We start from the raw sequence: 16,459 nt of genomic DNA, 5'->3' as shown, positions 1-16,459 counted from the left end.
GGCTCGTTTTTCTGTTGTCGAGTTATAGTTCTCTATATTCTGGATATTAACCCCTTATCAGATATATAATTGGCAAATATTTTCTTTCATTGCATGGGTTGCCTTTTCACTCTGTTGACAGTGTCCTTTGCACAAAGTTTTAAATTTTGATGAAGTCCAATTTATTTTTTTTCCTTTTATTGTCTATGCTTTTGGTGTCATATCCAGGAAGTCATCACCAAATCCAATGAAGCTTTTCCTCTGTTTTCTTCTCTCTCTCTCTCTTTTTTAATATAAGATTTTATTTATTTGACAGAGAGCATGCACATACAAAGGGAGAGGAAGTCTAATGCTGCTTGATCCCAGGACTCTGAGACCACAACTGGAGCCAAAGGCAGACACTTAATAAACTGAGCCACCCAGGGCCTCCCTCCCCCCTGTCTGTTTTCTTCTGAGAGTTTTATAGTTTTAGCTATTAAGTTTAAATCTTTGATCAATTTTCAGCTGATTTTTTTATATAGTGGAAGGTAATGGTCTAACTTCATTCCTTTGCATTGGATATTCATTTTTCCGAGCACCATTTGTTGAAAAGACTCTTCTTTCCCTATTGAATAATCTTGATACTCTTGTCAAAAATCATTGGACCTGGAGCGCCTGGGTGGCTCAGTGGGTTAAAGCCTCTGCCTTCGGCTCGGGTCATGATCTCAGGGTCCTGGGATCGAGCCCCACATCGGGCATTCTGCTCAGCGGGGAGCCTGCTTCCCCCTTGCCTCTCTGCCTGCTTGTAAATTTTTACTTTAAATTTTTACTTTAATTTACTTTAAAAATGAGTAATAAAAATAAGTAAAATTTTACTTTAATTTACTTTAAAAATAAGTAAATTTAAAAAAAAAATCATCGAGCCACAGATGTGAGTGTTTACTTCTGGGTTCTCTATTCTATCGTATTTGTGTGTGCATGTGTCCATTTTTATGTCAGTACCACACTGTTTGGACTATGATTATTGTGGCCCTATAGTAAATTATGAAATCTAGAAAAGTGAGACCTCCAACTTTTTTCTTCATATTTAATTTTTTTTTTTTTAACTATTCAGGGTTCCTTGAGATTCCATATCAATTTTAGGAATGACTTTTCTATTTCTGCAAAAAATGTCATTGCGATTTTGATAGGGAATGTGTTGATCTATAGATCACTTTGGGTGGTATAGATGTCAAAATGATATAAAGTCTTCCAATCCATGAAGACAGGATGGACGTCTTTTCATTTACTTGTATCTTTAATTTCTTTCAGCAATGTTTTCTTGTTTTTGGTGTAGTGGTTTTTCACTTCCTTAAGTTTATTCTTCAATATTTTATTCTTTTTGATGTTATTATAAATTGAATTTTCTTAATTTTTCTTTTATTTAAAAGATTTTATTTATTTATTTGACAGAGAGAGAGATCATAAGTAGGCAGAGAGGCAGGCAGAGAGAGAGGGGGAAGCAGGCTCCCTGCTGAGCAGAGAGTCCAATGCGGGCCTCGATCCTAGAACCCTGAGATCATGACCTGAGCTGAAGGCAGAGGCTTAACCCACTGAGCCACCCAGAAGACCCTGTTTTCTTAATTTTTCTTTTGGATTATTCATTATTTGTATATAGAAATGCAAACTGATTTTTTAGTGTTGATTTTGTATCCTGCAACCTTTCTGAATTTGTTAGTTCTAACAGTTTTTTTGTGGAATCTTTAGAGTTTTCTACATATAAGATAATTTCATCTCCAAATAGAGATAATTTTACTTCTTTTCCAATTTGAAGGACTTTTATTTATTTTTCTTGTCTAATGACTCTAACTAGGACTTCCAGTATAATGTTCTATAGAAGTCATCAGTGAATGAATTACGACTACCGTACAGCACACAGAAAAATGCTTATGGACCTATTGTTAAGGGGGAAAATGAGACAACATGCTCACTATGATTACATCTGGGTAAAGATTATTACACAGATGAATAAGCACTAAGAAAAGGAATGTTAAAAGGTAAAGATGGTGGTATTAAGAAGTGAGATAATTCTGGGGCGCCTGGGTGGCTCAGTGGTTTAAAGCCTCTGCCTTCGGCTCAGGTCATGATCTCAGGGTCCTGGGATCAAGCCCTGCATTGGGCTCTCTGCTCAGCAGGGAGTCTGCTTCTTCCCTCTCTCTCTCTGCCTGTCTCTCTGCCTACTTGTGATCTCTGTCAAATAAATAAATAAAATCTTTAAAAAAAAAAAAAGAAGTGAGATAATTCTGATCTTACCATGTTTGAAAAAAAAATTTTTTTTTAAAGAAGATGGTTTCTTTCTTTTTTTTTTTTTTTTTAGATTTTATTTATTTATTTGACAGAGATCACAAGTAGGCAGAGAATCAGGTGGGGAGGGGGGAAGCAAGCTCCCTACCGAGCAGAGAGCCCGATGCGGGGCTCAGTCCCAGGATCCTGGGATCATGACCTGAGCTAAAGGCAGAGGCTTTAACTCACCAAGCCACCCAGGCACTCCTGAAAAACATTTTTTAAAATATTTTATTTATTTAGAGAGAGAGTGTGTGCATAAGCGAGGGGAGGAGCAGAGGGAGAGGGAGAGAGAGTCTCAAGCAAACTCTACACTGAATGCAGAGCCCAACATGGGCTCAATCCCAGGTCACCGAGATCATGACCTAAGCTAAAATCAACAGTCAGATGTTCAACCAACTGAACCACCTAGGTACCCTTCATGTTTGAAATTTTAAAAATACTGCAGCAGCTGGATTGTAGTCTGAATTGAGCATATTAAGAATTGCTTTGTTTTTTAATATTAATATTCTAAGGATATTGGGCTTTGTTCTTAAAATTAATCCATTCATTCCAAACAGTAGTTGAGATTGATGTTTTATATCAGACCTGAAGGTTTTGCACCTATTAAAACAGTTTACCAACTGTTAAAATGCCTGAGATAACTTGAAATTCAGAGACATCTATGTTTTTATGTTTTATCTTTTTTTTTAATGTTTTATCTTTTTAATAAAGATCTCTACTCTTGGGCACCTGGGTGGCTCAGTTGGTTAAGCATCTGCTTTTGGCTCGGGTCATGATCCTGGTATCTGGGATCCAGCCCTGCATCCAGCCTCCTACTCAGCAGGGAGTCTGCTTCTCTTTCTCCCTCTGCTCCTCCCCCTGCTTGTGCTCACTCTCTCTCTCTCCAAATAAATAAAATATATTTTTTAAAACCTATCATATTTACTTCCAATGCTTTTACAGTTTACAGTCTTCTTTGCATTAATTTTTAATGTGCTGAAATTTAAAATTTTAAATTTAATTAAATATTTCCTATTTTCCTTTGAGCTTTTTTTTTCCTTCTAAGCCTAGGTTATCTTCAGTTCAGCAGGTGTTTGTTGAATACCTATTGTGTGCTGGGACACTGGGCACATTTTTGAGTGAAAATCATGTGGGCTACAAAGAAAATACAGATCCAAACATTTAATGAATATTTATTCTAATTTCTTCTAAATTCTCTATTTTTTATATGTAAATTCTTAATTTACTTGGGATTAATTTTGGTCAATAATGCTTCTATAGTAACTAACTTTTTTTTTTAAAAGATTTCATTTATTTCTTTGACAGAGAAAGACACAGCGAGAGAGGGAACACAAGTAGGGGGAGTGAGAGGCAGAAGCAGGCCTCCACTGAGCAGGAAGCCCGATGCGAGGCTCGATCCCAGGACTCTGGGATCATGACCTGAGCCGAAGGCAGACACTCAACGACTGAGCCACCCAGGCACCCCAACTAGCTTTTTTTGAAAGTTAGTGAGGCACTTCAAGTTCATATTTGAGCTGTTTTATTATTCAGTGTAAAACCTTCACTGTTAGCCAGTTGAAGTTAATTATATAACTTAAATTCAGGAGAATTAGATCTTGAGAAAGTATATTCACTTTTATAGTCATCAGAATAAATTAAATTACTCTTATATTTTGAAAAGTTTGCTGTCTCATTACTGTTGTGTGCTTTCCTCAGAGAAAATGAGTTGTATCTTCATAATTTAAAACAGCAAAGGGGAAAAAAAAACTGCTAAAGAAACCAAATAAGATTTTGGATGTTTGTCTTATTCTATATAATAATAAATAGATAATATTCTATTTGCTAATTTTTAGAAAGTAATAACATTAAGATAGAATTTATAGAATGATCTTTCAAAATTTTGTGTAACATACGAAGGAAGGGGATGTGGTGAAGGAATATATTTGTTTCATGAGTAGAAATTTGAGTAAGAAAGACATTTATTTGGGTTAGGAAAAAAAAGGCAAATTATTTGTCCCCTGACATTGGGGATAATGTTTAATAAGCAAGTATGGATAATATTTAATAAGTGTGGAGAAGCAGTATGATAGCTTCAGTACAGTTGCAATTTGCCCTTCCACATTTCTTCTTTTTAGAAGATATTATGAGTGCATGCTTGGCTCAGTGAGTAGAGCATGCAACTTCTTTCTTTCTTTTTTTTTTTTAATTAACATATAATGTATTATTTGCTTCAGGGGTACAGGTCTATGAATCTCAGGCTTACACAATTCACAGCACTCACCATAGCACATACCCTCCCCAATATCCACAACCCAGCCACCCTATCCCTCCCCTCTCAGGCCCCAGCAACCGTCAGTTTGTTTCCTGAGATTAAAAGTCTCTTAAGGTTTGTCTCCCTCCTTGGTCCCATCTTGTTTCATTTTTTCCCTCCTTTCCCCCACCCCATGACCTCCTGCCCTGCCTCTCAAATTCCTCACATTAGAAAGATTATATGATAACTGTCTTTCTCTGATTGACTTATTTCACTTAGCGTAATGCCCTCTAGCTCCATCCATGTAGTTGCAAATGGCAGGATTTCAGGTTTTTGATGGCTGCATGGTATTCCATTGCATATATACACCACATCTTCTTTATCCATTCATCTGTTGATGGACATCTAGATTCTTTCCATAGTTTGGCTATTGTGGACATTGCTGATATAAACATTTAGATACACATGCCCCTTTGGAGCACTACATTTGTATCTTTAGGGTAAATACCCAGTAGTGCGATTGCTGGGTTGTAGGGTAGCTCTATTTTTAATTTTTTGAGGAATCTCCACACTGTTTTCCAAAATGGATGCACCATCTTGCATTCCCATCAACAGTGTAAGAAGGTTCCCCTTTCTCCACATCCTCACCAACATCTGTCGTTTCCTGACTTGTTAATTTTAGCCATTCTGACTCGTGTGAGGTGGTATCTCACTGTGGTTTTGATTTGTATTTTCCTGATATCGAGTGATGTGGAGCACTTTTTCATGTGCCTGATGGCCATTTGGATGTCTTCTTTGCAGAAGTGACTGTTCATGTCCTCTGCCCATTTCTTGATTGGATTATTCGTTCTTTGGGTGTTGAATTTGATAAATTCTTTATAGATTTTGGATACTAGCCCTTTATCTGATATGTCATTTGCCAATATCCTCTCCCATTCTGTCAGTTGTCTTTTGGTTTTGTTGACTGTTTCCTTTGCTGTGCAAAAGCTTTTTATCTTGATGAAATCCCAATAGATCATTTTTGCCCTTGCTTCTGTTGCCTTTGGTGGTGTTTCTAGGAAGAAGTTGCTGCAGCTGAGGTCAAAGAGGTTCCTGCCTCTGTTCTCCTCCAGGATTTTGATGGGTTCCTGTCTCACATTGAAATCTTTCATCCACTTTGAGTCTATTTTTGTGTGTGGTGTAAGGAAATGGTCCAGTTTCATTCTTCTGCATGTGGCTGTCCAATTTTCCCAACACCTTTTGTTGAAGAGACTGTCTTTTTTTCCATTGGACATTCTTACCAAGCTTGCAACTTCTTGAACTCGGGGTTTGTGGGTTCCAGTCACATGCTGGGTATAGAGACCACTTAAAAATAAAATCTTTTAAAAAATATATTACTTATTTCATTCTCTGGAACACATTAAACACACACACACAAATAAAACTAGGGGTTATTAAGTTCTAACATTTATTAAGCTATGTCTGTTTTGATTCCACAATCTCTATCTAATTCCTCATCAAAGTATTTCAGTCTCTTTAAAGCTTAAAAGATACCATCTATGAGGCACCTAGGTGGCTCAGTTGGTTAAGCGACTGCCTTCAGCTCAGATCACGATCCCTGGGTCCTGCTTCTCCCACCCCCTCCTTGTGTATGTGCATTCTCTCTCACTCGTGCGTGCACAAATATATAAATAAAATCTTAAAAAAAATTAAAAGATATCATCATCTACTATAGGAATATTCTTTCTCCTAAGGTGATATGTAGAATTGTACATCTTAAAGGGACCCCAAAGCATTACAGGAGGATTTTAAGTACCCATTTCCCATTCCTGGCTATTATTATTACCTTTTTGTCTGACTAAATCCACAGACTTTTAGCTTCAGCCACATTCCAAAATGCCACCTATTTAACTTTCCCTTGCTAGTGGAAGTCAACTTTAAGCTGTTAAAAGGAATCTAAATGCCAAATTAATGGGAGAATAAAATAGATGAAAAGATGTTCCTTTTCTGAACAGGATTTAATCTAGGATCAGCTATGACTAGAAAACCTTTGGCTCTCGGAAGGAGGCTGTGGACCTTGAGCAAGAAAGATAATTAGAAACTAAATGGGATATTAGGATGCTCTGGAATGTTCATAGATTCAATCCCATAGGACTGTGGGTCAGCAACAACCCACACATTTAATTAAATGGTATAATATATATTAAAATGCTCTGTAAACAATAATGAACTAGACTATTAAAAAACCAGGCAATTCTGAATGATTTGTAATATTAGTCTTATATACATATTATCAAGTCTCTACTTCAAATGATGCACTTATGCTTCTAATTATATAAAATAGAGTTTGAAAAGAGTGCAGCTCAAATCACTGTATCAGGGATTGTTTCATTTCAAGTGAAAAGAGGTTCTGTTTTTGGCCCACAGCTAAAAATACACGATACTAAAGACTACCTTCCCCTGGGATACCTAGCTGGCTCAGGCAGTGGATCATGGAACTCTTGATCTCAAGGTCATGAATTCAAACCCCACATTGGGTGTAGAGATTACTTTAAAAAAAAAAGAGGAAAAAAAAAGGGACTATCTTCCCCTAACCCATTTGGTGTTTGAAGAAGCATCAGCTTTTATTTATTTATTTATTTATTTATTTATTTAAAAGATTTTATTTATTTATTTGACAGACAGAGATCACAAGTAGGCAGAGAGGCAGTTGTGGGGGGTGGGGAAGCAGACTCCCTGCTGAGCAGAAAGCCTGATGCAGGGCTCCATCCCAACACCCTGAGATTATGACCTGAGCTGAAGGCAGAGGCTTAACCCACTGAGCCACCCAGGCGCCCCTGACTTTTATTTATTTATTTATTTATTTAAGCATCAGCTTTTAGATTCTATCCCTTCCCTGTTGGGTCCAGTGACAGGCATCAGTTAAGGAAAGGAGCACAACCCCCACCATTATCCCCCTCCTCATGTAAGGAAGACAGGAGTAATGAAAGCTGCCTTTTAGAGGGAATACGGTGTTCTAAAGAGAGGACCTTCTCTCTCCTTACATTGTGAGGGAGAGTAAAGAATTTTCCCCTTCCCTAAGACCAGGAAGGGAGGGGTGCCTGGGTGGCTCAGTGGGTTGGGCCTCTGCCTTCCGCTCGGGTTGTGATCCTGGGGTCCTGGGATCGATCCCCACATCGGGCTCTCTGCTCAGTGGGGAGCCTGCTTCCTCCTCTCTCTCTGCCTGCCTCTCTGCCTACTTGTGATCTCTCTCTCTGTCAAATAAATAAATAAATAAAATCTTTAAAAAATAAATAAATAAATAAATAAATAAATAAAAAGACCAGGAAGGGAGTTACCAAAAGAATCATTCATGAAGTAGAGGTGCTTGAACCCTCTGAACCATTACCTGCCTCAATAAGTTGAGAATCAGAGATTGCCTCTGGTCTAAAGATTGCTAAGGCATTTACCTGATCCTGCTCGGGAATAGAAAAAAGAGACATGAGAGGGGTGCCTGGCTGGCTCAGTCAGTAGACCCTTGATCTTAGGGTCATGAGTTCAAGCGTCACATAGGGCACATAGCTTATTTAAATAAATACATAAATAAAATTTTAAATATTTAAAAAAGACATGAGAAAGTGGGTAAAGCTGAGAGGGGGGTGTCAGCTGAGTAGCAGGGCATTCTGCACACCTACTATTTGGAATGGCAAGTTTCCAAGTTGTACTACATGGTGTAGCAGGGCCCTAGACAAATGCCCCAGCACCACACATGCCCAAATGTACATGCAGTGCGTACCCATACCAGCTATGTATTCTCTCCCACTCAAGCGGGCAAAGAAACTTCAACTCCAAATTCTGAGGAGAGAAAAACCAATTAGCCCAGGTTAGTCCACTCCTGGTCCAGCTGGCTAGGGACTGAAGAGCAATATTATGTGTGAGCCAACTCTTGGAGAAATAGGCATGGGCAATCTCATTTAAAGAAGTGGATGGAAGGTGAATGACAGACATCACAGCAGAATTATCTGCAACCGATATTTTGATGATAACGAAATTGGGAAACTGGCCCATTGTAAGAGAAGATATGTTCCATTCCCTGACTAAATCTTGCATTTTGAGGTAAAAATATCTCAAAAAGAACAGTGTCATTGACCTATAATATTGAATAATGTTTAATGGAAAATTTAATTGTCATTATTACATGCCTGTACTTGGCAAAAGTGGTCACATATTTTATCTCTCCAAATTATTTATGGAAACACCCAGTCCCCCCCATTCCCAAAAATCAAACCTCAAGAGCAAAAAAAGAAAGTACTCATTTGGAATAACTGTAATTTTAGTTAATCATTATGTTCCTGACTTCCAGGCAAAGTGTTTTTTGGACCATAAGAAGGTTCACAGTATACAAGCAGTCATCATTATCAGCAATAATAACAAATACCTATAAAGCACTTACAGAAGGTCAAGTTTTTCTGCTGCTCCAGTCATGGTTAAGTTCAAATAAACTGAGTGCCTTATAAAAGGAAATCATTGTGTGGAGTACTGGTGCTGGAACAATTGTGAAGCCATATTAAAAATCTTAAGTACAGACTGGGTAGCTCAGTTTGTTGAGCGTTCGACTCTTGAATTCAGCTCAGGTCATGATCTCAGGGTCATGAGTCAAGCCCTAAATCAGGATCCATGCTGGGTGTGGAGCCTACTTGGAATGATTTCTTTCCCTCTCCCTCTGCCCCTCCCCCACACATGCTCACGCATGCACTCTCTCTCTCAAATAAAATCTTTTTAAAAAAGTAAAAATATAGGCACAAATATAACAGATCAGTGGTTGGCAAGATTAAGAGTGGAAAAGGATTATAGGGGCAGCAGGAGGGAATTATTTCAGGTGTTTAATCATTTTGTAGCCTGTTTGTGGCTACAAAACATGCAAAAAAAAAATCTATACATGCCTAAAATACCATAGATTTGCACATTGCACTGAAAACATGACTTTTATGTATTTTTTATTTGACAGAAAAGATCTATACGAAGAGCTTCCTTGATGCTTTAAAAAATATTACCTTGAATTAACATATGTCTAAACATAAGTATTAACATATGTATACATCTGTGAAGCTAGCACCACAACCACAACCAAGAAAACTAATTTATTTATCACACTCGCGTGTTGCTTTTGTAATTCCTCCTTCCTCTTTGTTCTACCCCCTCTTCCCTAAACCATCACTACCTAGATTATTTTGCATCTTATAGACTTTTATACAAATGTATTCACACAGCATGTACTTCTTGTCTAACATCTCTCACTCAGCATACTTATTTTGAGATTTATCCCTGTGGTTTCATGTATGAATAGTTCATTCTTTTTTATTGCCGTGTAACATTCCATCTGTAGAACATACCCTAATTTGTTTATCCATGAACTTGTCTGGGTTTTCGGTTTGGGCTATTTAAAATAAAGCTACTAGGAACTTTTGTGTATATGTCTTTGTAGGATAATATCTTTCATGTTTGTTGTATAAATACCTAGGAGTGAAAGGTTGCGTCATATGGAAGGCACATATTATTATTTTAAGAAGCTTGCCAAACTGCCAAGGTACCATTTTATATTCCCATCAGCAGCATGTAAGGGTTAATTTCTTCTAATCCTCACCAATAATTGGTATGGTCAGTCTTTTCAGTTTTAGGCATAGGTGTGGAGTGTTATCTCATTGTGGTTATTAATTTGTACTTCTCTAATACAGTGTTGAGCATCTTTTCATGTGTTTATTTGCTGTTACATACCCTCTTTGGTCAAGTAAATCTAAAGATTTCAGTGAAGCAGCTTTCAAGAGGTATAAACATGAAATTTAAACCTCCTAGTATTTACTATTGGTTAAATATCTGCCTTCAGCTCAGGTCATGATTCCAGAGTCCTGGGATCCAGCCCTGCTCAGCAGGGAGCCTGCTTCTCCCCCCACCTCTGCCTGCCACTCCCCCGTTTGTGCTCTCTCTCTCTCTCCCTATCTCTCTCTCTCTCTCTCTGTGTCAAATAAATAAATAAATAAAATCTTAAAAAAATAATAGCTTTATTGAGATCTGATTTATACACCATAAAATTCACCCATTTAAAGCACAATTCTGTGTCCCTCTCTGTTAAATAAATAAAATCTTTTTAAAAATAAATAAAACATACAATTCATAGTTTTTAGTATACTCAGATTCGTGCAACCACTACTACTGTCTACTTACAGAACGTTTTCATCACTGCCACAAGAAACCTCATAATCAGTAAGAATCATTTTCCATGCACCTCCTTCTTCCGGCTGCCAGAACCCACTACTGTATTTTCTGTTTCTGTGGATTTGCCTGTTCTGGCCCAGCAGTGGAATTGCTCGGGCATATGGTAATTCTAGGTTCAGCATTTTGAATAATTACCAAACTGTCTTCCAAAGTGGATATACCATTTTACAATCCTACAAAAAATGTATGAGAGTTCCATGAATTCCACATACATTATTCTACATTTTTTCCAACTTGTTACTGTCTTTTGTGTTTTAGCCATCTTATTGGGTATGAAGTGGTATGTCACTGTGATTTTGACTTCAATTTCCCTAGTGACTAATTATGTGGGGTATCTTTGCATGTACTTATAGCTATTGGGAAACACGTCTATGCAAAACTCATGCATCACTTAATTTCTAAGCTTAGTATCATCATACTTATTTAATGTCTACCAGAATTATCTGTCATCTTATGACCTGAATATAAATAGTCATAGTCTTAGTTTTAGTTTTAGTTTTAGTTTAGTTTTAGTTTGCTTTGACATCTGAGAGATTTCCAGGAAGTAAGCTAAATTTGCTTTTTAAAAAAACCATGTTTCTGGGTATCTGGGTGGCTCAGGCGGTTAAGTGTCTGCCTTTGGCTCAAGTCATGATCCCAGGGTCCTGGGATCAAGCCCCATATCGGGCTCCAGTACGGAGCCTACTTCTCCTCTGCCTGCTGCTCCTCCTTCTTGTGCTCTCTCTCTCTCTGTGTCAATTTAAAAAGATCATATTTATTTATTTGACAGAGAGAGAGAGCTCACAAGTAGGCAGAGAGTCAGGCGGGGGGTGGGGGGAGAAGCAGGCTCCCCGCTGAGCAGAGAGCCTGATGAGGGCTTTTAGAGACAAGAAAATGTAACTGTTTACAATGTTATTTAGTCCTATGCTTTCTTGTATAAACATATCATTTTTTTAAAAGATTTTATTTATTTATTTGACAGAGAGAGACACAGCGGGAGAGGGAAAACAACCTGGGGGAGTGGGAGAGGGAGAAGCAGGCTTTCCGTGGAGCTGGGAGCCCAACGTGGGGCTTGATCCCAGGACCCTGGGATCATGACCTGAGCCAAAGGCAGACACTTAACAACTGAGCCACCCAGGCACCCCTAAACATATCATTTTTTAAACTGCAAAGATATTGGTAGAACCTTTACTTATATCCAGTGATGACTTCCTTAGAGCTAGAATGTTGGTTCTCCATCTAGCTTAAAAGTTTACTTTTTAAACAAAATTAACACAGTTTAACAGAAAATATTTGTCATGGTTTTGTACTGTGTTAACTCAGTTAAACAAGAACTGAGTCCCAGAAATTTTCTTCCTTACATAGTTACAGGTTAACCTGAACCACAGTGACATTTTGGGCAAGGGAGAGATTTGGAAGGCAGAAATGATAAAGGAGGAAAGGAGCGATCTTAAAAAAAGAAGAAGAAGATTTATTGTGACATAATTCACTCCCCATCTGGTTAGATAAACTCACCCATTATCATCTTTTTACACTCGATGGGTCAATGCAGCACACCACGTACTGTCGCAGCTTGCACACATTGTCAATGATTTGTTGGCTCACTTTGGTGGTCTACAGCAGCAGCGGGGTCCAAAGCAATTCGTTTCCTGTTGGATCCCCTCCCTTAGCTTCTCCAACTCTGACTCCTGAGTCAGCTTCCCATTTAGCTTCGTAATGAAGGATACCAGCTTCTCTTGTTAATTACCTGCATCACTGAAATAAAAGGCTTAGAGGTCGGGTGCCTGGGTGGCTCAGTGTGTTAAAGCCTCTGCCTTTGGCTCAGGTTCTGGGATCAAGCCCCCACATCGGGCTCTCTGCTCAGCAGGGAGCCGGCTTCCTCCTCTCTCTCTGCCTACCTCTCTGCCTACTTGTGCTGTCAAATAAATAAATAAAATCTTAAAAAAAAAAAAAAGGCTTAGAGGTCATAAGGGACCAAAGCAGGTGCCAGCCTGTCCCCATGGATTCCAGTTTTCCTTTGCTCTCCCCCACTTCGTGTCCATTTTTCCTTCTGGACTTCCCGCCATGCTGGCTTCAGACCCAGTACAAGACACAGAACCGAAAGCCGTACATGAGCTATTGAACCAGTTTCCACAATTGCCTAAGTCAAATTCCTATAACAAATCCTCTATCATTTGCAGTAGTACTGTTTCTCTGATCAAATCCTGTTACATCATTATACACTTCCAACTTGGAGAATCCTCCCTGTCAATAAGCCATCTAAGTATATAATTAATGAAGAGTCAACTGATCTATGCAGCCTTCACCCCTAATTCCAAAATGCTTGTCTAGAGAGTGTTTTATCCGATCATCTTTTGTGAGCTCTCGTCTCTTAAAATATTCGGCTCAAGACTGTCACTTGGATATTCCCCCATGGTCTACTTTAGTATATCAGATGACCACCAAGACTGGATGAAATGCCCTGGGGGTAAAAAAGAAAACTTTAGGTCTACTGAATACAGGAGTACAATGTACAAGACTGGTTAAGCTTGCTAATCAGTCTCTTAGGGTAATGGAATTAATTTAAGGGATATGGAATGCCACTACAGAAGGGATAAAAACTAAAATGTGGTTAAAATTTAGAACTATGATTTTAAAAATGTATGTCATCAAGGTATCTTTTTTACTTTAACGTGTAATTCGTACAGATAAAGATTTTAAGAGAAATTTCTCTCCTTACTGAGAAAAACTTAAAAGGGAATGATGTACTAATTGACTCTTTGACCAGTACTAGTTGGAGATGTGAAATGAGAACCTTCAAGTTAACTTAAACCAGGTCTTCCCTGCTGTTCTTGCAGAATTTGGTCCCTCATTTCAACTGATTGTTCAAGGATATCCAGCAATCAACCTGGTTCACTGATAGCAATTCCAGAACACAAGGTCATGGAAAGCAGTGGCCCAGAGTCCAGTAGATGGCAAAATTCTTTTCTTTTCTTTGTTTTTCAAGATTTCATTTATTTATTTGACAGAGAGAGAGGGAACACAAGCAGGGGGAGTGGGAGAGGGAGGAGCACACTTCCTGCTGAACAGGGAGCCCCATGTGGGGCTCGATCCCAGGATCCCGGGATCACGACCAGAGCTGAAGATAGATGTTTAATAACTGAGCCACCCAGGTGCCCCAGATGGCAAAATTCTTGTGAAAGAAAAGAACAAGTTGGTCCAGGGGGCTGGCTTATAAGCACTATTCCTGGAAGTGATAGAATTAGATAGAAAGAGAAGTCCTACTCTCTGAGTGTCTACTGACTCTTGGGCTGTTACCAAGGGATTTGCAATCTGGCCTAGAAAGTATGCCAAAAACCATCGGATGATAAAAGGGGTACTGCTCTTTGGAAATCTTTATGTAAATTCCAAAAGCAAACAAAAGTGAAACACGTTGCTGCTCACCAAAGAAACCTTGATGCAAGGGATCAACAAATTTGATCTCTCTTTTTTAAAGATTTTATTTATTTGACAGAAACAGAGACAGACAGCAAGAGAGGAAACACAAGCAGGGAGAGTTAGGGAGGGAGAAGTGGGCTTCCCACTGAGCAAGGAGCCCGATGTAGAGCTCGATGGGGAGCTCAATGTGGGGCTCCATGTGGGGCTCAATCCCACGACCCTGGGATCATGACCTGAGCCGAAGGCAGATGCTTACCAGCTGAGCCACCCCAGCGCCCCCAACAAGTCTGATGTCTTGAAGTGGCAACCTGGGTCCATGAAATTAGTTGACATTAAGGAATTCAAGCCATGTAGCAATGGACCGCATGACAAAATGTACCAGTGGCTTTTACCGAAACTCAAACTGTTAATAATGTTTCTGTTTACTATTAGCCTTTGGAATTATTCCCAGGGGAGAAGGTCCAGCACATAACTGGCCAGTAGATAATATTGACCCTTTATCTACTGCTTCAGGGGAACTTAGATGGATATTGAACTTGATACATACTCTGGGTTGGGTTTTGCATATCTAGTGACTGAAGCCACTGCCTTCAAAACTACCAAAAAGCTGGAACAAGAATATTGTGCCCATTTGGCTCTCTCACATTTCCTCAGATCAAAGCACTCCCTTCTCTGCCCACATGGTACAAACAATGGGCAAAGAAACATTGCAGTCAATGGGGTAGGCTTATCATACTCCTTATCACCCTCGAAGGAGTCCATTAGGAGACAACTAGAACTGGACTAAAACCAACGACTACTTAAAAAGATGCAGGGGTGACGATGGTTTGAAGGATTGGTCTACAAACCTCTCGCTTGTGTTTTGCAACTTAACAGGAGGGAGACTGAAGTTGGGTCTCAGTGAAACAAATTGTTAAACTTTTACAGTAGAAGTAGGGGAAAGAGAGTGGGGGATAATAGAGGAACATTAAGAAAGGTCTTTCGTGGTTTATGACAATTTCCTTTTTTTTAAAAAGAGATTTTAGGGGCGCCTGGGTGGCTCAGTGGGTTAAGCCGCTGCCTTCGGCTCAGGTCATGATCTCAGGGTCCTGGGATCGAGCCCCGCATCGGGCTCTCTGCTCGGCAAGGAGCCTGCTTCCTCCTCTCTCTCTGCCTGCCTCTCTGCCTGCTTGTGATCTCTGTCTGTCAAATAAATAAATTAAAAAAAAATTATTTAAAAAGAGATTTTATTTATTTATTTCAGAGAGAGAGAGAGAGAGAGAGAGCGCACAAGCAGGGGGAGGGGCAGAAGGAGAAGCAGACTCCCTATGGAGCAGGGACCTCTCCTGCCCCCCACCATGCAGGGCTCCATCCCAAGACCCTGAAATCATGACCTGAGCCAAGGGTGGGTGCTTAACCGACTGAGCCACCCAAGTGCCCTGACAATTTTCTTTTTTTAATGCTGTCTTAGTCCTTTTGGGGTGTTAAAACAAAATACCATAGACCGGGTGGCTAGTGTACAACAGAAATTTATTTCTTACAGTTCTGGAGGCTGAAAGTCAGAGATCACAGTGCCAACATGGTTGAGTTCTAATGGGGGCCCTCTTTCAGTCTGCAAAACACTGATTTCTCATCGAGTCCTCACAAGGCACAGAGAAGACAACAACAGTCTCCCTCATGACTTTTAAAGGGCACTAATCTTATTTATGAGGGAACAACCTTCATCTAATCCTGATCATCCCAAAGGCTCCACTTCCTAGTACCATCACATTGAGGGGAGGGTTTTGACATAAATTCGGGAGTTAGGGATGGACACAAACAATCAGTCCGTAACAAACACACTGGAACAGTAGTCCCTGGCCTGGGTTTACATTCAAGGGCTCCCGAGGGTGAGAACGTAGAATGGGCTAGCATCCACTAATTTGAACCTAACGCAAGAATTTCGAAGAGCTTGATGGGATAGACTATCCCTTCCCCCACTTTGCCAAGATGGGGCTAACTGCACAAATGTTTTGTTGCCTAATGGACAGGATAGCCCCATTTTCTCTACTTATTCAATCTGACCCACTAAATTTGGAACGGACTGAAAGCTAAGTCCAAGCACATCTCATCTGATTATCAGCTACATGGACTAGCCCAGGGGCTAAAGCAGAGGGATCTTATTCAGGAGGAAAGGTTTGAATTAAAATTAATGATTAATGAAAGAAAAGTGAAATTATTGCTGAGGGGAAAGGAGCCAATAAATGGCTTTGGCAGAAGGGAAAATCTAACAATGAGGGCAAGACTTAAACAGAGACTTAGAATGAGAGAATAATATTCTGTCTTACTTCAAAATCAGGT

This window comes from Enhydra lutris, unplaced genomic scaffold (assembly GCF_002288905.1).
Source record: "Enhydra lutris kenyoni isolate GAN:26980312 unplaced genomic scaffold, ASM228890v2 scaffoldscaffold21, whole genome shotgun sequence".
Classification (NCBI taxonomy): Eukaryota; Metazoa; Chordata; class Mammalia; order Carnivora; family Mustelidae; genus Enhydra; species Enhydra lutris.
This window is presented reverse-complemented; position numbering follows the sequence as displayed.